This window comes from Dipodomys merriami, unplaced genomic scaffold (genome assembly GCF_024711535.1).
Source record: "Dipodomys merriami isolate MVZ:Mamm:240054 unplaced genomic scaffold, mDipMer1.0.p SCAF_443, whole genome shotgun sequence".
NCBI lineage: Eukaryota > Metazoa > Chordata > Mammalia > Rodentia > Heteromyidae > Dipodomys > Dipodomys merriami.
The window spans coordinates 441,795-466,401 of NW_027206006.1; the positions used below are offsets into that span (position 1 = coordinate 441,795).

Sequence of the window (24,607 nt, forward strand, 5' to 3'; positions counted from 1 at the left end):
GCCTCTTCCTACAAACAGGTGTGAGTTTGTGTCCTTTCAGTGATAAAGATCCAGGTGGCCTTCTACTTATACCTGAGAAAAGTGACCTTGCTGGCATGAACACTGGTGAAGTCCTAGCTATCATGAATACCCTCCTTTGTGTGGCTGCTCGAGAGGTACATCCTGTTTTCTTCTCCATTCTTTACCTCATGCTTCTTTAAGAGTATTTGATAAGACAGTTACTGTAGGGTTTTTTTGGAGGGTGGGTGGGATTGATGGTACTGGGTTTGAAATCACTGCCTCATTCCTGCTAAGCAAGTGCTCTACCACCTGAGCTGTGCCTCCTAGCCCTTTTTACTCCTGTCATTTTGAGGATAGTGTCTCAGTTTTTGCATGGTCTGGACTGAGATCCTCCTGGTCCTGGTCTCCCAAGTAACTATAGTGGCAAGAGGTACACCCCAAGCTATCGTTTAAGGTAAGATGTAGTGAACTTTTTTCTGAGTGTTCCTTGAACTACAGCTGCGATTATAGCATGATCTACCATACCTGGCTACAGTCTTAACTTTTGTAGTATTGTTTTTGCCATCACATCAGTTTTCTCTCATATGTCTAGACTATTCTGCCCATCTCTGTGTCCTCCTTAAAATTCTCACTACAAGATCATTGATATGTGCTGTCTTTCCAGTTCACCACGGATCATTCTGATCTCCATTTTTATTTCTGCCATTTTCTATAATTTCTCTTTCTCTTGTAGCACATCTAAATCCTGCATATTCTTCAACCTCTAAAAACTTCTTCAAGCTCTTACCATTCTCAGTCAAAGCCACTGGGCGAAAACTTCAGGGTTCTCACAAGTTGATAGAAGCAGGAGCTCACCATGCTGGAACAACACTGAAACCTGGCTCTTCAACTGGGCCATTCAACTCTGAAATCTCACTGACTGTCCAAGAAAGTTTCCCATAATCCCTTACCACTGGGACATCAAGTAGTTGACCTTTCTTCCCTTTCTCTCATCTGTGATACAGAGGAAATTGCATATACAATTAAACTTTCTAGGCCAGAGATTATTGCAGCCACTGAATTATCTTCTTGTAAAAGCAAGCATTTATGGTTATAGGGAGGGAGATAGACAGAGTTACATTAGGAGAAAAAAAAGTAAAAATGGTCTAAATTACACCTAGTCTGAGCTTTTTTCTCATGTTTGTTAGTTCAACAATGCCTACCAATGCCTGCTGTGTGTGAGGCCCCACGTTAGGTACAGAGGATACAATGATAGAGGAACCCAAACAAATGTGTGATTACATAGTTTTGTGCATAATTCAGGCTGTCAAAGGATGAGCACTGGTCTAGGGAGAGGGAAGGAAACTAGGGAAAAGCATTTTGGAAAAGAATTGCTGATCTCAGGGAAGGACTTTGAATAGGCTTAAACAAGCAAAGAGGAAGTGAGAGACATTTCAAATGGAGGGAGGTACACCTACAGTGGGCCTGTGATAAATGGGAAGGAACAGGCTACTAAAAAGGGGATGATAATGGGTAGATTCTGAACACGAGGTATTCATGGTTTTAGTGACCTTAAGGTGGTAAGACCTAGTTGCGCTCTCAAGATAGAAATTGTGGCTAAATTGAGCTACAGAGCTGAGGGATAGCGCCCAGGCCCAGAGTTCAAGCCCCACAACCAGACCCAAAAAAAAGAAAGAAAGAAAGAAATTGTGGCTAAAGATTTGTAACCAGTAACGAACAGGAAGTCATGATTGGGGACTGCCTCACATCAGTCATGGGCATCTTGAGCAAATCTACAAGGAAGGTAACCAGGACAGTAGGAAGGAGTATCAGGAAGAAATTCTGGCAGAGAAAGGGAAAGAACTTAAAGAGGGCCAGAGTTTGCAGAGCCTGAGTTTCAGTGGAGGGGCTTTGCTCTCCAAGTGGTAACTGGGGAGTGATCCAATAGAGACAGTAGAATGGGACTGAAGGAAAAGCAAAGCCACAGCATGAAGGGACCATTTCAAAATGTGGTTCACATACAAAAGAATAGATATGGAGGGACAATAAGTGAAAACAACTCTCTGTAGTATCATTCTTCAGTGTGTGTTCACAGGTTCCTTGTTTTTCTTTCTAGTCATCCCTGTACAATGTGTTGGTTATTGCTTGGTTTTTTTTTTCACCTTGATAGCATACAATCTTCTGTGAAATATTTGATTTGTTTAACAATGTTTTTGAGTTTCATTCATGTGTTGTCATTTGTGTTCACTGGTGTACCACAATAGTCTCTTTATGATATACCGTAATTATCTGCTTAACTTGGAGAGGCATATGGGTTGATTCTAGTTTAGAGGAATTAATTACAGACAGTGCTAATATTAGCATATTTCATAGTTTTTTGTTTTGTTTTGTTTTGTTGGTTGTGGGGCTTGAACTCTGGGCTTGGGCGCTGTCCCTCAGCTCTTCAACTCAAGGCTAGCGCTCTAACATGTGAGCCACAGTGCCACTTCTGGTTTTCTGGTGGTTTATTGGAGATAAGAGTCTCACAGACTTTCCTGCCTGGGCTGGCTTTGAACCACAATTCTCAGATCTCAGCCTCCTGAGTAGGTAGGGTTATAGGTGTGAGCCACCAGCATTTGGCACTTCATAGTTCTTCTTCTTCTTCTTCTTCTTCTTCTTCTTCTTCTTCTTCTTCTTCTTCTTCTTCTTCTTCTTCTTCTTCTTCTTCTTCCTCTTCCTCCTCTTCCTCCTCTTCCTCCTCTTCCTCCTCTTCCTCCTCTTCCTCCTCTTCCTCTTCCTCCTCTTCCTCTTCTTCCTCTTCTTCCTCTTCTTCCTCTTCCTCCTCCTCCTCTTCCTCCTCCTCCTCTTCCTCTTCTTCTTCTTCTTCTTCTTCTTCTTCTTCTTCTTCTTCTTCTTCTTCTTCTTCTTCTTCTTCTTCTTCTTCTTCTTCTTCTTCTTCTTCTTCTTCTTCTTCTTCTTTTTTGTTGGTCATGGGGCTTGAACTCTGGGCTTGGGCACTGTTCCTGTGATCTTCAGCTCAAGGGGAGCACTACCACTTGAGCCACAGTGCCACTTCTGGTTTTCTGGTGATTTATTGGAGATAAGAGTCTAATGACTTTTCTGCCCAGGCTGGCTTTGAATTGCGATCTTCAGATCTCAGCCTCCTCAGTATCTAGGATTATAGGCCTGAGCCACTGATGCCTGGCTACTTATAATTCTTCTTCTTCTTCTTCTTTATTTTTTTTTTTTGTATGTCGTTCATAGGGCCTGAACTCTGGGCCTGGGTGCTGTCCCTCAGCTCTTCAGCTGTAGACTAGCACTCTACCACTTGAGTCTCAACCCTACTTCCAGATTTTTTTGCTTATATGGTGCTGAGGAATCGAACTGAGGGCCTCAAGCATGCAAGGCAAGCACTCTACCACTGAGCCACCTTCCCAGTTCCAACTTCATAATTCTTATGTGACAGACCCTCTGGAGGTTAGATGCCCCTTCAGAGAAAGTCCAAAGAACAAAGATGACGAAGAGTTACAAAAAGATCATGAATTATTTTCAAGTAGGTTTTTAAAATAAAATAAAAAAGTGAGAAAATCCCATCTTCCCTTCCAATATATAGGCACAATTTTTTTTTTCAGGCACACAAAAAATTCAGACACAAATTGAATGGACATTTATAAAGTTTGGGCTCATTAGTATACAGGTTCATCTTCAACAGACATCTTTAAGCATTTTTAATGGTAGGAAGATTACAAGCTACTTGGCTACTTCTTTCATTTACAAATTATAAATTCTGTAGTCATTTAGTCAATTCTCCTAACTTAAAATATTATGTTTTCTAAAAACATCCTCCTTATAGAGAGATTCCACACAGTGGTCCAATTTCAATCCTTTGTAAATTACGCTTTTAAAAATTAAAGGTTGGGCTGGGAATGTGGCTTTGTGCTAGAGTGCTTGCCTAGCATCCAGGAAGCCTGCCATTTGATTCCTCATTACCACATATATAGAAAAAGCCAGAAATGGTGGTGTGGCTCAAGTGGTAGAGTGCTAGCTATGAGCAAAAGAAGCTGTGGGACAGTGCCCAGGTCCTGAGTTCAAGCCCCAGGTTTGGCAAAAGTAAAAAATTTTTTAAAAATTAAAGGTTTCACCAGGTGCTAGATTACAGCTAATCAGATAGCTGAGATCCAAGCCAGTCTGGGCAGGAAAGAATATAATAATTTTTTTTTTTTTGGATCTGGTCGTGGGGCCTGAACTCTGGGCCTGGGTGCTGTCCCTCAGCTCTTCAACTGAAGACTAGCGCTTTTTTCTTTTTGCTTATGTGGTGCTGAGGAATCGAACCCAGGGCCTCATGCATGCAAGGCAAGCACTCTACCACTGAGCCACCTTCCCAGCCCAGAATATAATAATTTTTTTATCTCCAATTAACCACATCTTTCCCCCCCCACTCCCCAGAAATGCCAGAAATAGAGATGTGGTTCAAGTAATAGAGCAGTAGTAGCCTCAAGCAAAAAAGCTGAGGGACAGCACTCAGGTCGTTAGCTCATGCTCCAGAACTGCCACCAAAAGAACAAATAAATGCTTCTGTTCTTTTTAGTGATATATATTTACCATTTAAAAACAATATGTAGCTCCTAGTTCTTCAAATACCTTGATACTGCTCTTTAGCCTGAAATTAGACATACTTTTCCAAAAATGAAGAGCTAACATTTAGTGAGATCACTGCATCCAGTCACACAATATCAGTGATATCACTAGCAATGCTGTTTTTGTTGTTGTTATTGTTGTTTAAACCTAGTAAAGAGGTCACATAACAATTTTTGATGTTTGAATTTATATTTTCATTTTCAAATGAATTGCTTGAAAATGTGATTTTCCTATTGTCCTTCAATGATGGATTATCTTTATTTTTTCCATATTTTATTATCAATTTATGGTACATGGTAGATTTATTTTGACATGTCCATATACTCATACAATGTGGGGGCTGGGAAGGTGGCTCAGTGGTAGAGTGCTTGCGTTGCATGCATGAGGCCCTGGATTTGATTCCTCAGCACCACATAAGCAGAAAAAGCCAGATGTGGCATTGTGGCACAAGAAGTAGAGAGCTAGCCTTGAGCTGAAGAGCTGAGGAACAGCACCCAGGCCCAGAGTGCAGGCCCTATGACTGACAAAAACAAAACAAAATAAAACTCATGCAATGTACCTTGATCAGACTCACACTTTCTTTTCAACTCTCCCTCAACTCTGCTAGCGAGAGATTTGATTGAAGACTCAGGATAAGGGCTCAGAGACAGAAGATTCATTACAAGAAAGAGATGAACAATAGGGTGGGCGTCTTGGGGTGCAGTAGATGTCTTGTGGAGCAAAAAGAATATTTATAGGTTCCACAAAACTGCAGAGCAATAGGGAAGTTTTCCTAAAACCATTTTTCTTGGTTCACTTCTGGATTGAATGCTCTTTCATAAATTTGCCCCATACACATAGGTTTTTGTTTTTGCTTTGCCAGTGACAGCTGCTTCTATAGAGATAGTTCCTGCCCAAGTTCTGGGAACACATTATTTGGACATTTCCTGTTTGTCTGTTTCTTTGTAGTGTGAGCTGTTGATGCTCAGTGAGCACCAGGGGAAGTTGGCTCTGTGGTCTTTTCTCTGTTCTGGTCTGTGCAAGGTAGCCTGCTCTCCCGGTGCCATTTGCAACTGAAGAGCACAGACTCTGGAGCCAAAGATCTTGCTGTGTACCTTATAGAAAAAATGTGAGTATCAATACACAATCCTGAAAACAGATAGTTATAACTCACGCATCAAGTATGTATATGGCTTATTTCAGTTCCGATCTATAGTTATTTCCGCTTTTGTTTTTGTTATTTGGAAGTTTTTGTTTTGTTGAGACAATATTTCACTATGTACCTGAGGTGTGCCCTGAACTCGTGACTCTCTTGTCTCAGCCTCTCAAGTGCTGAAGTTACAAGCCTGTGTCACCACCTTGTTCAGATTATTTTTGTTTTGTTTGACCCATTTCTGGGTCTAGAACCTAGGGCCTGAGTGCTATGGCTGAGCTTTATTGCCTAAGGCTATTGCTCTACTTGAGCCACAGCACCCCTTCCTGCCCTTTTCCTGGTTAATTGGAGATAGAGTCAAGTTGGCATAGAACTCAGCCTCCTGAGTAGATAGGATTGCATGCATGAGCCACCATGCCTAGCCTTTTTTTCTTTTCTTGGGGCGGTGGGGGGAAGGTGCTAGTGCTTGAACTTAGGGCCTAGGCACTTTCCTTTAGCTTTTTTGCTCAAGATGAGCACTCTGATGGAATTCTATGCCTCCATCAGAAAGAATGACATTTCCCCATTTGTTAGGAAATGGAAAGGTTTGGAAAAAATTATATTAAGTGAAGTAAGCCAGGCCCAAAGAAACATAGGTCCCATGGTTTCCCTTATTTGCAATATCTAGTATAGGTATGAGTCAAGCGGAAAAGGTCAGATAATGTGATGTTAGGAAAATGAACCCTTAAATATGTATTTTAATGTCTTCGTTTCTTTCATTCATGTGTTTCTAATGCATTTATAAGATTATTTCTTTGTTGCTTTGTATGTCCCTCCCCCACAGTGTAACCCCCGCTTTCACTATATTTGATGTCAGTATAACATGTGGAGGAGATGGGGACAAACAAGTCGTTTAAGGATTCGGGTGGACCTGTTGCAACAATGAGAAGTACAAAATGTCATGTCAAAACCAGCTTTACAATGTCGGTGTGGGTGGGGGGAGGGGGGTATGATTGGGTGGGGGGAAGGGGGGTGGCTGGGAAGGGAGGTGAAGGGTAAACAATGGAGGAGGCTGCAATGCTTGGTAAGAAATGTATGCATTATCCTGCCCATGTAATTGTAACCCCTCTGTACAGTATGTTCTCAAATAAAATAAAATAAAATTTTAAATTAAAAAAAAAAAAAAAGATGAGCACTCTGCCACTTGAGCCATAGTTCTACTTCTGGCCTTTTGCTTCTTAGCTACAGATAGAGTCTTCATGGACTTTCCTTCCTGGGCTGGCTTCAAACTTTGATCCTCAGATCTCAGCCTGCTGAGTAGCTAGGATTACAGTTATGAGCCATTAGCATTAGTGTTTTTATTTAGAATTTGGTCATTCTGCTGCCTAGTCATTCTCTTTGCAATCATACAGCACTCGTAAGTGATATTATTGCATGTCAGGGGAGTCTGCCATCTCTGTTAATCATCACCCTCAAAAGAAAGTCTGGAGCTTTTAAAAACTATAACTTTTATAAATCACTGAAAATATTGATACTTGTTTCCTGTAAATCGACAGAAAATTGTATGAAATCCAACAGACGGTGAGAAATTGACTATTTACTTCTGCCAAATTTGGTCTCAGCAATTATGACAAAATGCTTGGAGTTCTGGATCAAGCCACTTAGGCCTTGGGAGATCAGAACATTAATTCATGGACCCATTGTAAACTAAAGGAAAGGGAAGGCTAAGAGCTGACTCATTTGGTCAATTTTTCATATTTTTCCCTTTTCCTTCCCCTTTCCCTTTTCTTTTCCCCTTTTCCTTTTCCCTTTCCCTCTCCCTTTCTCTTTCACTCTTTCACAGTACTGGTATTTGAATTCAGGGCTTTGCTTGCTAAGCAGGTATAACTCAGCCACACCTCCTATTTTTACTTAACTTATTTTTCAAATAGAGTATTACATTTCTGTCTGGGCCAGCTTGGACTGCAATTTTCCTATTTGTATTCCCCAAATATCTGGAACTACAACTATATAATCATATGTTCAGATTTTTATTGGTTGAAATGAGGTCTCCCAAGATAAGTTCTCTTAAACTTCTTGTCTAGGCTGACCTTAAACTGTAGTCCTCCCAAGTAGCTAGGACTACAGGCATCACCACTTCTTTTTAGATAAGTTTTCACTGTGTAGCCCATGCTGGCCTTGAACTTGCTGTCTACCCAGGCTGCCCTTGAATTCTCAGTTCTTCCTCAGCCTTCTGAGTGCTGGGATCAAAGACATAACTTAGAGTGATATCTCCACTTCATTGAAAAGCAACAAAGACAAAAACTCACCTTAAACTTAACTATCACTCATATCAACTACTGAAATTTTCACTGCTTTTCCCTTTCAGAAGAAATTAGACTGACATTGTTCATTAGGATGATGCTTAATGGTTTTGTGATCTGCTGTTCCCTTCTCCCTGCGTTGGTAGTCAGCTTCTATAGCCCTCCCTAGCTTTGCCCTTGGTAATAATGTAGTAAATGATGTTCTTACCATATAAAATATTAACTACTTTATGTTTTGATAGATGTAAGACAGTTTCTGGCAAGCATGAGAGTGATTTTGGAATCCCTTTTGTCACAGAATAGTGGAAAACCGTAGTAGAAAAACTGTGTAATTCAGTGTTTTCCATGGCAGCTCATCAACTGGTAAGGAGAAGTGGCTATTTGCAATAAGCAGGGAAGGGAGTGGTGGAAATACCAGCATGTGCAGTGAATACTGAGTACTTCATCTTCCTTTAGGTCATCTTTCTCCTAGACTTCTGTTCTTTGGACTTTTCACACTGTACTCTCTTGAGAAAGTTGAAGAAGCTGTTGAAGAAGCTCTGCAATGACCCTGAAGGAGGACTGAGCAAGGTAACTTGAGTTGGCCCTGAACCTGTATTGCTTCCTCTCTTCAGAGAGATATGACTCTACCAAATAAAACATACTGGACTACAGATATATGCAAATAAATTGCCTCTAGAAGCTTTATTGGTATTTTTGCCAACAAGGATAGTAAATACCACCTTGATTTGTCATTAGCATTAGAAAGGAGGCAGAAAAGCTGTATAACTTATCTAATCATTTTAGAATATATTAAGTTACATAAAATCTATGTAAATAAAGTCTGAAAGATTTGTCTAGCCAGGTTCTTGTAGCTCATACCTGTAATACTAACTACTCAGGGTTGAGATCAGAGGATCTCAATTTGAAGCCAGTGTAGGCAGGAAAGCCTGTGAGACTCTTAGCTCCAAATAACCAGTTGGGGAGAGGGGGGCAGATGAGGAGGGGTAGGCTCGAGATGTGGCTCAATTGGTGGAGTGCTAGTCTTGAATGAAAAAGCCCAGGGACAGCACCAAGACCCTGAGTTCAATCCCCATGACAGGCACACACACAAAAAAATGAAGTCTAAAAGAGAAAATATACATGGAAAGACAAATAAGAAGGTTTGGTATTTAAAAGAATTATCTCCCATACTTAATTTTTATTATATAACATTTGTTCATAATCTTTTTGAGTTTCATAACTGCCTGATGGTAGTAGAAAGGGCATATACATTTAGCAGATCTTTTTTATTTTCTCATTTTGTTTTTTGGTGTAAAACTAGAACTCAAACTTAGTACCTGTTGCTTTGGCTCATTAGGTAGTGCACTACCAACCAACTAAACCATGCCTCCAACCCTGATGTTTTTGTTGGTTGTGGGGCTTAAACTGAGCCTGGGCATGGTGCCTGAGCTCTTCAGCTCAAAGCCAGTGCTCTACCATTTGAGCCACAGCATCTAATCCTAATCGGTTTCTTTGCCAGTATTGGTTCTTAAATTCTGGGCCTATTCCTTAGCTCCTTTTTCTCAAGACTAGCATTCTACCACTTGAGCTATTTCTGGCTTTTAATTGCAGATAAGACTTTCCTGACAAAGCTGACTTCAAACTGCAATCTTCAGATCTCAGCCTCCTGGGTAACTAGGATTAGAATCATGAGCTAAAAAGAAAACTTCCTTTATTTTTAAGAGGAAAAAAGAGTGGTCTTAGACATGCCAAGGTCCTAAGTAAAAATGTGAGCTCTTTAAACTTTTAATTCAGTGTTTTTCTCCAGTGGAATTCATACCAGTACTTATTTTTAAAAATAGTTCTGTCACTGCTAAAAGATAAAAGCATGAGTCCCTAAAGTATAACCCTAATGCACTTCTGCTGAGTGATAGATGTCTATTGACCAGCTTAGCCTGTGTAAAATTTCATCAGGGCTGTCAAAGCCTGTGATCTACAGCACTGATAGTCTATTGTGACAGTTGGTTCTGTAATAGTATCTGGAATTTTCTCCTACTCATTTGTCTGCCTAGCTGGATGTTGAGACCTGGCAGCAGGAACAGCCTGTGGTACTACATACATGGACCAAGAAATCTGCCCATAACTATGAAAATAACTGCCATGAAGTATCTGTCTTTGTTAGCCCAGGGGTAACCTATTTTGAAGTAGAATTTGATGAGAGGTGTGAAACCGAAAAGCGCTAAGACTTACATGTATTTTCTTCCAAGCAATAGTGGATCAAAAACAAGAGAAAGAATATAATAGAGATTATGCCTTCACAGGTATGATTATCTGGAATTTACAGATTCTAGAGTTAGGAAGACACACTGACATAAAACTTGGTACTTACAAGTGGCCTAAGGTAAGTCATATTCCCAAATCAAGGTAAATAAGTACTTCTGTAGCAATTCTTGTCCTTTTTCCAACTTTAGAGCTAAAGGTATGGTGTTTGGAAAAAGAAGGACTACCTAGGCTCTGCTGGCTCATGTTGATAATGTTCAAAATCCTAGCTACTCAGCAGGTTGATATCTGAGGAATAAGATTTAAAGCTAGCCTAGGTAGACAAATCTAAGAGAGCCTTATCTCAACCAGCAAAAAGCAAGAGTGGAGACTTGTTTTGAATGGTAGAATGACAGCCATGACCAAAATAGCTGAAAAAGACTCAAAGCTCTAAGTACAAACCTTAATACTGGCACATTTCTAGAATGTGTTATTAGATAGTTTTGACCATACATCAGGCTGTCAAGGGATGAACACAGGTTTAGGGAGAGGGAAGTCAACTAGGGAAAGGCATTTTAGAAAAGAAGTGCTGAGCTCAGGGCAGGACTTTGAATCAGCTTAAACAAGCAAAGAAGAAGGTAGAGACATTTCAAATGGAGGGCGGTACACCTACAGTGGGCCTGTGATGAAATGGGAAGGAACAGGTGACTAAAAAGGGGATGATAATGGGTAGATTCTGAACATGTGGTACTTGTGGTTTTAGTGGCCTTCAAGTGGTAAGACCTAGTTGCACTCTCAAGATAGACATTGTGGCTAAAGATTCGTAACCAGTAACGAACAGCAAGTCATGATTGGGGACTACCTCACATCACTCATGGGCATCTTGAGGAAATCTACAAGGAAGGTATCCAGGACAGTAGGAAGGAGTATCAGGAAGAAATTCTGGCAGAGAAAAGAGAAAGAACTTAAAGAAGGCCAGAGTTTGCAGAGCCTGGGGTTCAGTGGAGAGGCTTTGCTCTGCAGGTGGTAACTGGGGAGTGATCCAATAGAGACAGTAGAATGGGATTGAAGGAAAAGCAAAACCACAGCATGAAGGGACCATTTCAAAATGTGGTTCACATACAAAAGAATAAATATGGGGGTCTGGGAAAGTGGCTCAGTGGTAGAGTGCTTGCCTTGCATGCATGTGGCCCTGGGTTTGATTCCTCAGCACCACATAAGCAGAAAAAGCTGGAAGTGGTGCTGTGGCTCAAGTGGTAGAGCACTATCCTTGAGCTGAAGAGCTGAGGGACAGCGCCCAGGCCAGAGTTCAGGCCCCACAACCGGACCCAAAAAAACCCGAAACTGTACAGAGGTGTCACATTTCTGGGAGTAAATAATGAGTACATTTCCTAACAAGCATTGTTCCCTCCTCCCACCATCCCTTCCCTCCCACCTCCACAAATACACTCCCCTCCCCCTTCCCCTGCCTAAATTGTAAAGTTCATTTTTCAACAGAGTGTCTTGTGCATCTCATTGTTACAATGGGTTAACCTGTATCCCTATTTAACCATTTTGTATTTCCCTTCCCCTCGCCAAATTAGAGAAACGTATGCACAGGATGTTGGTTTACCAACTTCAAATACAATGAAAACAGGGGTTATAGCGTGGGGGAGGAACATATACAGAAACAAAAAAAATCACATCACACATCATAAGTACATTAGAAACAATAACAAGAAAGTAAACAAATACTTGTGTCCCTATCTTAGGGTTCATTTCCCTTAATATCATCTTATCTGCTCATATGCACATAGCTTTTGATGTATTCTGCTTATCACAGACATATATTAGTTATTGAAAATAAGGGAAACCATGGGACCTATGTTTCTTTGGACTTGTTTTACTTCACTTAATAAATTTTTTTCCCAAGACTTTCCAATTCCTAACAAATTGGGCGATACCATTCTTTCTGATGGAGGCATAGAATTCCATTGTGTATATACACCCATATTTTCTTGATCCATTCATCTACTGAGGGGCATCAGGGTTGGCTCTATATCAGCTATTGTAAATAATGCTGCAGTAAACATACTTGTGCTGGTAGTTTTAGTATGGTCTTGTTTGTGATCATTTGGGTAAATGCCCCAAAGTGGGATTGCTGGGTCATAGGAGAGCTTTATATGGAGTCTTTTGATGAGCCTCCATATTGCTTTCCAAAGTGGTTGAACAAGTTTACACTCCCACCAAGAATGCAGTAGAGTCCCTGTAGCCACATACTCTCCAGCATCTGTTGTTGCAAAAATGGAACATTTCACTAATTTGCGTGTCAGCCTTGCTCAGGGGCCATGCTAATCTCTGTATTGTTCCAATTTTAGCATATTTGCTGCCTAATTGAGCACAGAACATTTTTTATATGTAAAGTGTAATTGATTTTCTTAAACTAGACAATTCAAAAAAAGTAAGCTCAAAAGATTTCTTGTGAAATTTTAGAACCATGTATTTCTTTTTTTTAGCAATACAACAAACTGTTAGTACCATGTATTTCTTACATAAGCACACATTTAAGAAGAAAGTCAAGATTGGCATGTCAAAAACAAAATAATTCCAGATATTTGTTGTTCAAGAGATGTGTAGGAGGAGGAATTCAATTATTCTATACAAGGCACCTGTCATAATGAACACTGCAGCAAGTGTTAAGGTTTGTTAAAAGTGTTAAATGTATTTAATTTTGGGTATTTGCTTATATATGCCAAAATTAGGACTGTTTGGCAGGTCATAAACTTTTCTATAAAGTATTTAAGGTTTATGGTAGCAGACATATGGTACTAATTATGTACATTTCAGAGTTTATAGAAACATTACCAATAAGAAGTTGCAAAGTCTTTGCGTAAAGAAGCAGAGTGAAGAGTTAAGACTTTGTTAAGTACATAGTTTCTGTTAAATTTTTAGGGCTTCCTTACTTTACATGTTAGTGAGGAACAAATGATGATATAAGCCATATACAAATGATGAGATGAACCATAAAAAGTAATCTTCGTGGGTAACTTTAAAGACTACTCATAGCCTATAAAACTCTTTTTAAAGGGCTGGGAAGTTGGCTCAGTGGTAAAGCGCTTGCCTTGCGTGCTTGAGGTCCTGGGTTCGATTACTCAGCACCCATAAGCAAAAAAACAATCCAGAAGTGGTGCTGTGGCTCAAGTGGTAGAGAACTAGCCTTGAGCTGAAGAGCTGAGGGGCAGTGCCCAGACTCAGAGTTCAGGCCCACGACTGGACCCAAAATAAAAACCCAAACAAAATCCTCTGTTTGAACGTCATAATCTTAGCCAGTTTTAAATGCACAGGAATATGAGAAAATAGTAAAATCTAATATGTAGAACACTTCAAATACTGAAAACACTGGTAATTGTTTTTTTAATTTTATTAATCATTAATATTTAATTTTCAGTTTTCTTTATTTGTTGCATTGTTTCCCTTTTTGTAATATAATACAACTTTTTATAAGTCGTCATCAGGAGGTACTTTGAGAAGCTTACTGGGATGGCCAAAGATTTTTTATAGGTACATGTGAGTTTACAAAGAAGAAAATTAAGAACAAAATATTTATTAAAAAAATTATCAAGTACAGTCTGAATCAGGAGGGATGAAAAATGTCCACACTCAAAATCTTAGCCCTCATCTGAAGTGGTGGTATTACAGAGTTGAGACCACAAAAGTGAGAGACTGTTTTTGTGTTTTTTTTTAATATTTTATTTTATTTTATTTGAGAACATACTGTACAGAGGGGTTACAATTACATGGGCAGGATAATGCATACATTTCTTACCAAGCATTGCAACCTCCTCCTTTGTTTACCCTTCACCTCCCGTGTTTTTTGTTTTTGTCAGTCGTGAGGCTTGAACTCTGGGCCAGAGCGCTGTCCCTGCACTCTTCAGCTCAAGGCTGGCTCTCTACCCCTTGAGCCATGGCGCCACTCTGGTTTTCTAGTGGTTTATTAGAGATAAGTCTCACGGACTTTCCTGCCCAGGCTGGCTTTGAACTGTGATCCTCAGAACTCAGCCTCCTGCATAGCTAGGATTATAGTCGTGAGCTGCTGGCACCCAGCATTGTTTTGTTGATTTTTATTTTGTTGGTCATGGGGCTTGAACTCTGGGGCCTGGGTGCTGTCCCTCAGCTCAAGGCTAGCGCTACCACTTGAGCCTTCGTCTTTTTCTACTTCTGTGGTGCTGAGAAATCAAACCCAGGGCCTCATGCATTGCAAGGCAAGCACTCTACCATTGAGCCACCTTCCCAGCTCCTGAAAGACTGTGTTTTAAAAAATCATCTAAACAACATTTGCTTTCTGCTTTGGGTTATATAATGAAATATATGAATATCTTTTTATATTTTTGTGAATTGTCATACTTCTAAATTTATACTAACTTCAGCCACTTTATCCTTTTCAAAGTCATGAAATATCGCTGAGAAATTTCTTCTGGGAAAATTGTATTTGCACTTATAATTTCTTCTGAGTCATTTTTATTTTTATTTATTTTTTATTTTTTTATTGTGAAAAAACTGTACAGAGGGGTTACAATTACATGGGCAAGATAATGAGTACATTTCTTATCAAGCATTGTAGCCTCCTCCTTTGTTTCCCCTTCCCATTCCTTCCAAGCCTCCCCCCCTCACCCAGTACTCCCCCCAACCCCCCACCAAAGTTGTAAAGTTCATTTTCGACATGACAACTTGTACTTCTCATTGTTGCAATGGGTCCATCTGCATCCTTATTTAAACGACTTGTTTTTCCCCTTCCCCTCCACAAATTATACCGACATCAAATACAGTGAAAGCAGGTGTTATACTGTGGGGGAGGGACATACAAAGCAACAAAGAAATAATCATATAAATGAGTTAGAAACAAATGCATGAAAGAAAAAAAACATTTAAATACATATCTTAGGGTTCATTTTCCTAACATCACCTTATCTGACCTTTTATGCTTGACTCATACTTATACTAACTATTGCAAATGAGGGAAACCCTGGCACCTATGTTTCTTTGGGCTTGGCTTACTTCACTTAATATAATTTTTTCCAAGTTGTTCCAGGCCCATATCAAGCACTGAAATAGAAACAGCAATAAGAGACCTCCCATCTAAGAAAAGTCTAGGACCAGATGGTTTTACAGTGGAATTCTACAAGGCCTTCAAAGCAGAGCTCACACCAATACTCCTACAACTCTTCAATGAAATTGAAAGAGAAAGTTCACTACCGAACACATTCTATGAAGCCATCATAACCCTCATCCCAAAACCAGGCAGGGACTCATCATTTTTATTTTTTATCAAAATCATTTTATATTTTATGCCGATGGATTATCATACATCAAATACCTTCAAATGTACATGTAGAGTCTAAAGATAGCAGTATGAATATTCTCATACAGCTCTTGTTTATCTGTTATGTACTTTCAGTATTATGTTACTTCTCTCTTTCACCGTTTTTCATTCATAGTCTTTCTCTTTCATGCTCCATGTCTGCTACTTAGAATTTCTGCTGGTCTTTTGTCCTTCAGGATCCACTGGTTTTGTGGGAACATGATAGGGACCAACAGTTTCCCTTGCATTCTTTAAGAATTCTAAGAGTGACGTGATATTATTCTTTGCCATTCTAAATGGCAAAACAACAGATCTAGGAATTCCTTTTCACTTTTACTTCTATTATAAATTTTATCTCAAAGGAATCATTGGGATAGATAAGATATTTTATCTTGTGACTTAAAAGTTCTTTTTCTTTTACAAACAACCTTTTTCTTTGATTATCAGTAAGTAACTACATGTAATGAAAACAAAGCTATCCTATGGTAAGTAGACCGAAGTTGTTCACAGGGATGAAAAACAAGGTAATGGGGCAAGTGAGAACAAAGGATACCCATCATAGAGCACAGCTCCTCAGAGCAGTTTATCATGTACACTTTGTGAGAATGACAATGTGCTGGGAACTATTGATTAAATCACTGAACACTGATTTATATATATGTACATATATTTGCATATGTATATTTATTTATATATGCATATATGTATGCATATGCCCTTATATATGTACACACATATGTTACTATACACATAAATTCACACATACATATACACATGTATACATGCACACATGGAGAAAGACACATATTTACAGCCAACACAAGTTTCACTAGTTGTTGAATATGCCTTAGATGGAATATTTGAAACAAAATATGTTGAAAATGTATTTGTCTCTATTAGTTCTTTTACCACTCCTCTTATCTCTTAAAACTGGTAGGTTTTGACAGATTTGACTTGCAAAATGCAGTACAAGTCACTCAGAAATCTCAGTAAGTAAAGAACATATCGTGTTTCCCAGCTCCCTACAGAATGCTTGCTCTTATAGACATTCTCAACAACCAAAGTAGCAGGAAAATGCCCTGGTAAAAAAATAAAGTTATATATCTCATTGTTGCAATGGGTCCACCTATATCCCTAGTTAAACGATTTGTTTTTTCCCTTCCCCTCCAAAAATTATACCTACATCAATACAGTGAAAGCAGGGGTTATACCGTGGGGGAGGAACATACAAAGCAACATAGAAATCATCTTATAAATATGTTAGAAACAATTTCATGAAAGTCAAAAAACCAAAAAAATCATTTGAATACTTATCTTGGGGTTCATTCCCCTAACATAAACTTATCTGACCTTTTCTGCTTGACTCAGACATATACTAGTTATTGCAAATAAGGGAAACCATGGAACCTATGTTTCTTTGGGCCTGGCTTACTTCACTTAATATAATTTTTTCTAAGTTTTACCACTTCCTAACAAATGTGGCAATGTCATTCTTTCTGATGGAGGCATAGAATTCCATTGTGTATATATACCACAATTTCTTGATACATTCATCTGCTGAGGGGCATCTGGGTTGGTTCCATATCTTAGCTATGGTAAATAATGCTGCAATAAACATAGTTGTGCTGGTAGTTTTAGTATGGTCTTGTTTGTGATCATTTGGGTAAATGCTCAAAAGTGGGATTTCTGGGTCATAAGGCAGCTCTATGTGGAGTCTTTTGAAGAACCTCCATACTGCTTTCCAAAGTGGTTAAACAAGTTTACACTCCCACCAACAATGTACAAAAGTACTCTTCTGTCAACATTCCCTCCAGCATCTTTTGTTATTAGAGTTCTTTATTATAACCATTCTAACTGGGGTGAGGTGGAATCTCAATGTTGTTTTGTCGAAAAATGAGCTTTACAACTTTGGTGGGTGGGGAGATGACCAGGTGTGGGTGGGAAGATGGGAAGGGATGGAAAGGGGAAAGAAAGAGGAGACAACTATGCTTGATAAGAAACGTACTCGTTATGTTGCCCATGTAACTGTAACTCCTCTGTACGGTATTCTCACAATAAAAATAATAAAATTATAAGGCTCTAAATGGCATCCTTCCTTGAGCTCTTTTCCAACAGCCAGCATCAATTCCCAAGCAGATGAAAGAGTCCTCAGAAGACTGGACCTCAGATCAACATTTAACCAACCCATTTGAAAAGTCCTATGAGAGAAATGCTGGCTGAGGTCTGGCTGATTTCCTGGCCAAGAAAATAAGAAAAGAAGAAAGTATTTTTAATGTATTAAAGTTTGAGAATAATTTGTAACTTGTCAATAAATGTGTAGAACACAACTATACCAACTGACAAAAAATGATGTGCTCTTGGACTTGGTGAGTGATTTTACATGTGTTTACATAAGTAGAATCAGCAAAAATCAAGCCAGCATTTCTTCATTTAAGATATGAAGAAAGGATACAGGTTGACCCATTGTAATAATGAACTGCACAAGACACTCTATCAAAGAGGGGGTGGAGGGATGAGTTGGGGAAGTGTGAAAAGAAGGGATGGTAGGGGAAAAACAAAGGAGAGGGTGCTCAATAAGAAATGTACTCATGCTGGGCGCTGGTGGCTCAGGCCTCTAATCCTAGCTACTCAGGAGGCTGAGATCTGAGGATCTGATTTAAAGCCAGACTGGGCAGGAAAGTGTGAGAAATTCTTTTTTTTTGGAGGGAGGGGTCCAGTTGTGGGGCCTGAACTCTGGGCTTGGGCGCTGTCCCTCAGCTCTTCAGCTCAAGGCTAGCACTGTACCACTTGAGCCACAGCGCCACTTCAGGCTTTTTTCTTTTTGCTTATGTGGTGCTGAGGAATTGAACCCAGGGCCTCAAGCATGCAAGGCAAGCGCTCTACCACTGAGCCACCTTCCCAGCCCCCAAGAAATTCTTATCTCCAATAAACCACCAAAAAACAGGAAGTGGCACTGTAGCTCAAGTGGTAGAGTGCTAGCCTTGAGCTGAAGAACTGAGGGACAGCACTCAGGCCCAGAGTCCAAGCCCTATGAACGACAATAGAGAAAAAACGAGAAATGTACTCATTACCTTACTTATGTAACTGTAACCCCTCAGTACAGTATCTTTACAATAAAAATATATATTAAAAAGATACAAGGAAAATTTCTGTACTTATAGGAAGTTGTATTTGTCACATCAGTAAGGTATTGGTTTTAGGACCAGAGGCATATTACACTTTGGATAGTCAAATTCTCTATGTGAACACAGCATATTACTTACATTAGAATCTGCCCACAACCTAGTACAGAGTAATTGCTATGAAAATTTTTACTACATTCTATGTTTGTAATGAAAAATAAAAGTATATGCACTATTAATAGATACAATTTTTTTCAGATAATTTTTGCCCACATTTTATGGATGGAATTGGGAGAGCAATTTTGAAAAGCACAAATTTCATCACCAAGACCGGTCTGCAAAACAAGGAGCTAATACAGCATCACTGAATAGTATGGAACTCCAAGGAGAAGTACTTGAATTGACAGTATCAGAAAGTGTAAGCACACAAGAACTTTTTAGAAATGCAGCTGCTAGATTTCTCATGGAGAGCTTTCATAACACTTTGTGAAACACCAAGTCAGAACCTCACTGAAGTGTAGATGGATTTCCCTCACCTTTCTGTCATGCTCAGTCATTATCAATCAACATATAGCTAATCTCTAATAATCCTCTAATAACAAAATATTGATGGAGTATATATATGCAGAAAACCTGGGAAGGCTAAATTTTTTCAATTAGGACAGTTTGTATTCTATGATCCAGCAGAGTGGAAACTAGGTAAGCATCCATTTACAGTCTTCTGAATAATTCTGCTTCTGACCACATCAGTTATTTATCCATACCTGTGCTGGAGTGAGCGCTTTTTAAAAGACTTTAATGATTTTAAATTTAAATTTAAATGTGGAATGAAATTAGTTTCAATAGTGCATTACATTAAGATATTTAGAAACAACTGAGAAACCTAAAGGTCTATAAGATTTTTTTGGAAGTGAAGAGATATTGGAATTTCTTTCTTTATATTTTAAGCAATTTGCAAAAAGAATTGGCAAATAAAATTTATATTTGCAGCAGACTTGACACTTATTAAATTTTGTATGGTAAAGAGCACAGCCTCAACAATATGTCAATGCTATCCTCTTATTTATCTTTAAAGGTTTATGCTTCTGGTCTCTTAATATTAAAACAAAACTTTTTAAATCTTTAGCTAGTAGTCCAAAGGGTTTTGCTTCATCATGTCAGTGTTGAATAGAGTGTATGTATGTATGTTGAATAGAGTGTATGTACACTTCAATGTACAATACATCTGGATCATTGTCAAACTTTCCACTTTTCTTCCTTCCCTTATCCCAACCCGACCTATCCCTTCAAGTTTTCTATTTATATTCTCACATATATGCAGAAGTAGGCCCTGAGAGGAGACTCGAGCTGGGACAGCTTCTTTCCAGGCTTTGCCTTTGTTTTGGGGATTTTAGGAAAAAAAAACCCTCTAAACAAGGTTAACTCGACCTTGGCTCCAACCAGCACAGTTCTTGGAATGGAAAGAATGCCTCTATGCTCCCCTCCCCTTAACAACCTAACCCACCTTGATTGTTCAGTGAAAGACTGACACATAAAACAGGTAGGTTGTAATCTGGCTCCAACTGGTGACACCACGTGCTTTATGGTAAACCCTGCCTTTTGCACATGCTTACAGTAAACTCCACCTATTGGCCATCTGTGTGTGGTCTGGTATGACCATACAATCCTTTGTGTGTGTTACGATCCCATTGGTCACCTGCGCATGACCAGGCTCGACCTCATGGATTTTGTCTTTAAAAACCAAAGAATGGGGGCCGCTCGGGGTCACAGTATCAGCTCCCGAGCCTGTGCTGAGGCCCTGGCTGATCAGTGTAGGAATCTCAATAAAGTTGCTTCCTTATTAACAACTTTGTTGCAGTGGAGTCTGTCACTCTGGAAGATTAGGTGGGCTTGCCTGCCCTGAGTAGGGGGTCTTCTTACTACATTTAATGGGGGCTTGTCCAGGATAGAGCTGAGGGGGATTGAAGTCCCTGGCCAGGAGGACAGTATGTGGGCACTTAGCTGTTGGAGAGAAGTTCCGAGAAAAGCCTTGAGGTAAGCACGGTGGACCTAGGTAGAGAAGGGAGAAGGCGCCAGAGTGAGGCCAAAAGTAGGGTGAGGCTGGACACAGCAGAGTCCCCTACGGCTGAGGAGTTCCAGGGATGCCTGGACCCCTCAATTCCACCAGTCCTAGCAGTCCTAGTTGGACGGGGGCTTGCTTAAAAAGTAACTTTTGGTTTTGGGATCCCTCCTCATTCTGTGTATAATCGTGTCTGTCTGTGTCTCATTTTGCTTTTGCTTTTGCTTGCCGTATTTGTAATTGGTTTTATTTTACAGAAAAAATATGGGGCAACGAGAGTCTGCTCCTGGGACACCCCTAAACTTTGTCCTAGTTCGTTTAAAACAAAAACAAAAACTGCTGGTTCTGCTTTGGTAACTTGCTTTTTTTTGTCAATTATGAAACTGCCACCGACCACCTGCAAGTGGCCCCATTTGCAAACACCATTTACTGAAAAGGCTATATTTTTTCCAATATAGTTCTTTAGCTCCCTTACTGAAAATTAGGTGGCTATAGGTCTGTGCGTTCATTTCTGGGTCTTTAGTCCTATTCCATCGGTCCTCAGGTCGGGTCTTGTGCCAGTACAAGCTCTTTGGATTTCTATGGTAGAGTAGAATTTGAGTTAGAGTTTGAGTAGAGTAGAGTTTTCTATGGTAGTAGAGTTTGAATTTTGGTATTTATCTTCCTCCAGCACTGTTCTTTCTACTCAGGATTTTTTTTTTTTTTTTTTTTTTTTGCTATTCAGAGACTTTTATTGTTCCAAATGAATTTTTAGATTGCCTCTTCTATTTCATTGGAGAATGAGGTTGCAATTTTAATAGGTATCTCATTGAATTTGTACTTAGCCTTTGACAGTATTGTCATTTTCACGATGTAATCCTCCCAATCCAGGAGCATGGGAGGTTTTTCCCCTTGCTTAGTTCTGCTTTAATTTCCTTTCTCAGGTTTTAAAGATTTTGTCATAGAGCTCCTTCACCTCGTTTGTTAAGTTCATTCCTACTATTTTATTTTTTGTGGAACTATTATAAAAGGGGGTGTTTTCCTAATTTCAACCGTGTTCTTCTCATTATTGGCATACAGGAAAGTCATTGATTTATAGGGTTAATTTTATTCCCTGCTCCTTTGCCAAAGTTTCTGATCAGCTCAAGTAACTTGGGAGGGAAGTCCATGGGATTCTTTAAATACAAGATCATGTCATCTGCAAAGAGGGAGAGCTTTACACATTCTTCCTTATTTGGGTCCCCTTTATGTCTGCATCTTGTCTTACTGCTGTAGCTAGGCATTCTAATACTAGTTTAAAGAGGAGTGGGGAGAGTCGACACTCTTGTCTCATTCCTGAATTTAGAGGAAATGGCCTTAATATTTCACCATTAAGTATAATGCTGGCTGCAGGTTTGTCATATATAGCCTTTATTATTTTGATGTATGTTCCACGGATTCATAGTTTTTCCAAAACCTTCATCATAAAGGGGTGTTGGATCTTGTCAAATGTTTTTTTTGCATCTATTGAGATAACTATGTTGTTCTGATCCTTGCTCTTGTTAATGTGATGAATTATATTGCTTTGCATATATTGAGCCAGATTTGCATCCCTGAAATGAATCCTGTTTGATCATGGTGTATGATTCTTTTCATGACTTGTTGAAGTCGATTGGCGAAGATTTTGTTGAGAAGTTTTCTGTCAATAATCATCAAAAAATAGGTCTATAGTTCTCTTTTTCGATGAGTCCCTGCCTGGTTTGGGGATGAGGGTTATGCTGGTTTCATAAAAAGAGTGTGATAGTGAATTTTTGCTTTGAATTTCATTAAAGAGGTGGAGAAGTATTGGTGTGAGTTTTGCTTTGAAGTCCTTGTAGAATTGAGCTGTAAATCCATCCAGTCCTGGACTTTTCTTGGGTGGGAGGTCTCTTATTGCTGCTCTATTTCCATGCTTCATATGGGTCTGTTGTTTTAAATCATCTTGGTTAAGTTTGGGCATGTCAATATTTGCTAGAAACTAGTCCGTATCTTTTAGATTCTCAAACTTATTAGTATAAAGGTTTGAGAAGTATCCCCTTATATATTATGAATCTTGGCTGTTTCTGTAGTTATATTTCCACTGTCCTCTCTTGAGTTTGTTTATGTGAATGTGTTCTCCTTTTTTCCATTCCATAGGATTTGTTAAGGGTCTGTCAATTTTATTTTTTGAAGAGCCATCTTTTTGTTTTGTTAATTCTTTCTATAGTTCTTTTTTGTACTCTAATTCATTTAATTCGGATTTAATTTTATTTGCTTCCATCTACTGGATTGGGGTTTGGCTTGTTGTTCTTTTTTCAAAGAGCTTTAGTTGCCTCATTAAATTGTTGGTTTCAGATTTTTCCAATTTGGTAATGTGCAAACTCAGAGCTATAAACTTGCTTCTGAATACTGCCTTTGCTGTGTCCTAGAGGAGTTGGTAATTTGTGTGATCATTTTTTTTTGAATATCATGAACATTTGAATTTCCTTTCTAATCTCTTCCATGACCCACTGGTGGTTCAAAATTGTGCTGTTCAGCCTCTATGTGTTACAGTATTTACTTTGGTGGCTTTTGGTATTGAATTATAATTTTATTCCCTTGTGGTCTGAGAGAATGCAGGGTATAATTTCAATGTTTCTGAATTTGGACAGATTTGCTTTGTGGCCTAAATATGGTTCATGTTCCATGTGTTGCTGAGAAGAAGGTGTACTCTGTTTGGGCTGGGTCAAATATTCGGTAAATGTTGGTTAGGACTAGTTGATCTATGCAGATTTTAAGATCTGTAGTTTATCTGGTGAGTTTTTGCTGGGTGGATCTATTTAGTGGGGATAGTAGTGTAGTAAAATCCCCCACAATTAATGTCTTTGGATCTATGTGAGATTTGAGGGAAAGTAGCATTTCTTGTATAAATTTTGGTGCTCCATTATATGGTGAGTACATGTTTTAAATCATAATATCCACCTGAAGGAGAGTTTCCTTAATTAGTATGCAGTGACCTTCTTTGTCATTTCTCATTGATTTTAATTTAAAGTCTATTTTATCTGACATTAGTATAGTAACTCCCCCCTCTTTATGGGGGCCATTTGCTTGATATATTTTATTCCAGCCTTTCACTTTCAGAATGTTTATTTTTGTGGGCAAGTTGTGTCTTTTGAATACAGCAGATAAAAGGATCTTGCTTTTTGATCCAACTGGACAATCTATGATGCTTAACTGGAGAGTTAAAACCATTAATATTATGAGTTAGGACTGAGAGGTGTTTGTCTGTCCCTGCCTTTTTATACATTTTATACATTTTTTATACATTTTTGTACCTTGGCTTTCTTGTTGTGATCATGTACGTGTTTTGTACTATTTATAATGTATGTATATCATACATAATATATGTAATACATACTATATCTGTAAATATGTATAAGAAATGTATATATGTTTATATATATATGCCAGGAATTATGGAAAAACCATTAGTGCATTTCATGTGTGCAGCAGCTTGATGAGAGCTGATTTCATTTTACAAATCATTGAGAAGCCAAGGAACCTCCTCTATGCACACAGAATAATAAACAGTAGGGCCAGTTTTCAACTACTATACCACCTTGTCAACCAATGCCAATCTAAACAAAGGAGTGGAAAGAAGGGTGCAGCTGTAAGGGATGCAGCTGGTGTTTAATGCAGGTATAAATCAAGGTGTAGACTAAATATGACGCTCTTTCCCACTATGTTTCTCCTCCCACCAACTCCTACTTCTCAGGAATTAGGTAGTGATTCTTGCATTCAAACCTGCTCTGGAACTGGAGCAAGTGTCAGGCTTGACCACATGCCCAGGAAAAGAATAAAGACTGGACTTTTTTCCCACGCCGCCATCCCCACCCCCTTGCC

General features: G+C 39.1%; 2 long non-coding RNA genes and 1 other non-coding gene across 3 annotated transcripts; 2 read left to right on the forward strand and 1 right to left on the reverse strand.

Annotated features, from left to right (window-relative positions):
• The first annotated feature begins 384 nt into the window (after positions 1–384).
• LOC138808155 (uncharacterized) lies at positions 385–6,681 on the forward strand. Its single transcript, XR_011366426.1, has 3 exons — positions 385–454; positions 5,545–5,704; positions 6,552–6,681. It is a non-coding gene; the product is annotated as an uncharacterized lncRNA (long non-coding RNA).
• Positions 6,682–6,751: 70 nt separating this feature from the next.
• On the forward strand, positions 6,752–19,097 carry LOC138808154 (uncharacterized). The gene is made up of 3 exons (XR_011366425.1): positions 6,752–8,373; positions 8,467–8,580; positions 18,949–19,097. It is a non-coding gene; the product is annotated as an uncharacterized lncRNA (long non-coding RNA).
• Positions 12,508–12,611, reverse strand: LOC138808159 (U6 spliceosomal RNA). The gene has a single exon (XR_011366432.1). It is a non-coding gene; the product is annotated as a U6 spliceosomal RNA (small nuclear RNA).
• Positions 19,098–24,607: the final 5,510 nt, after the last annotated feature.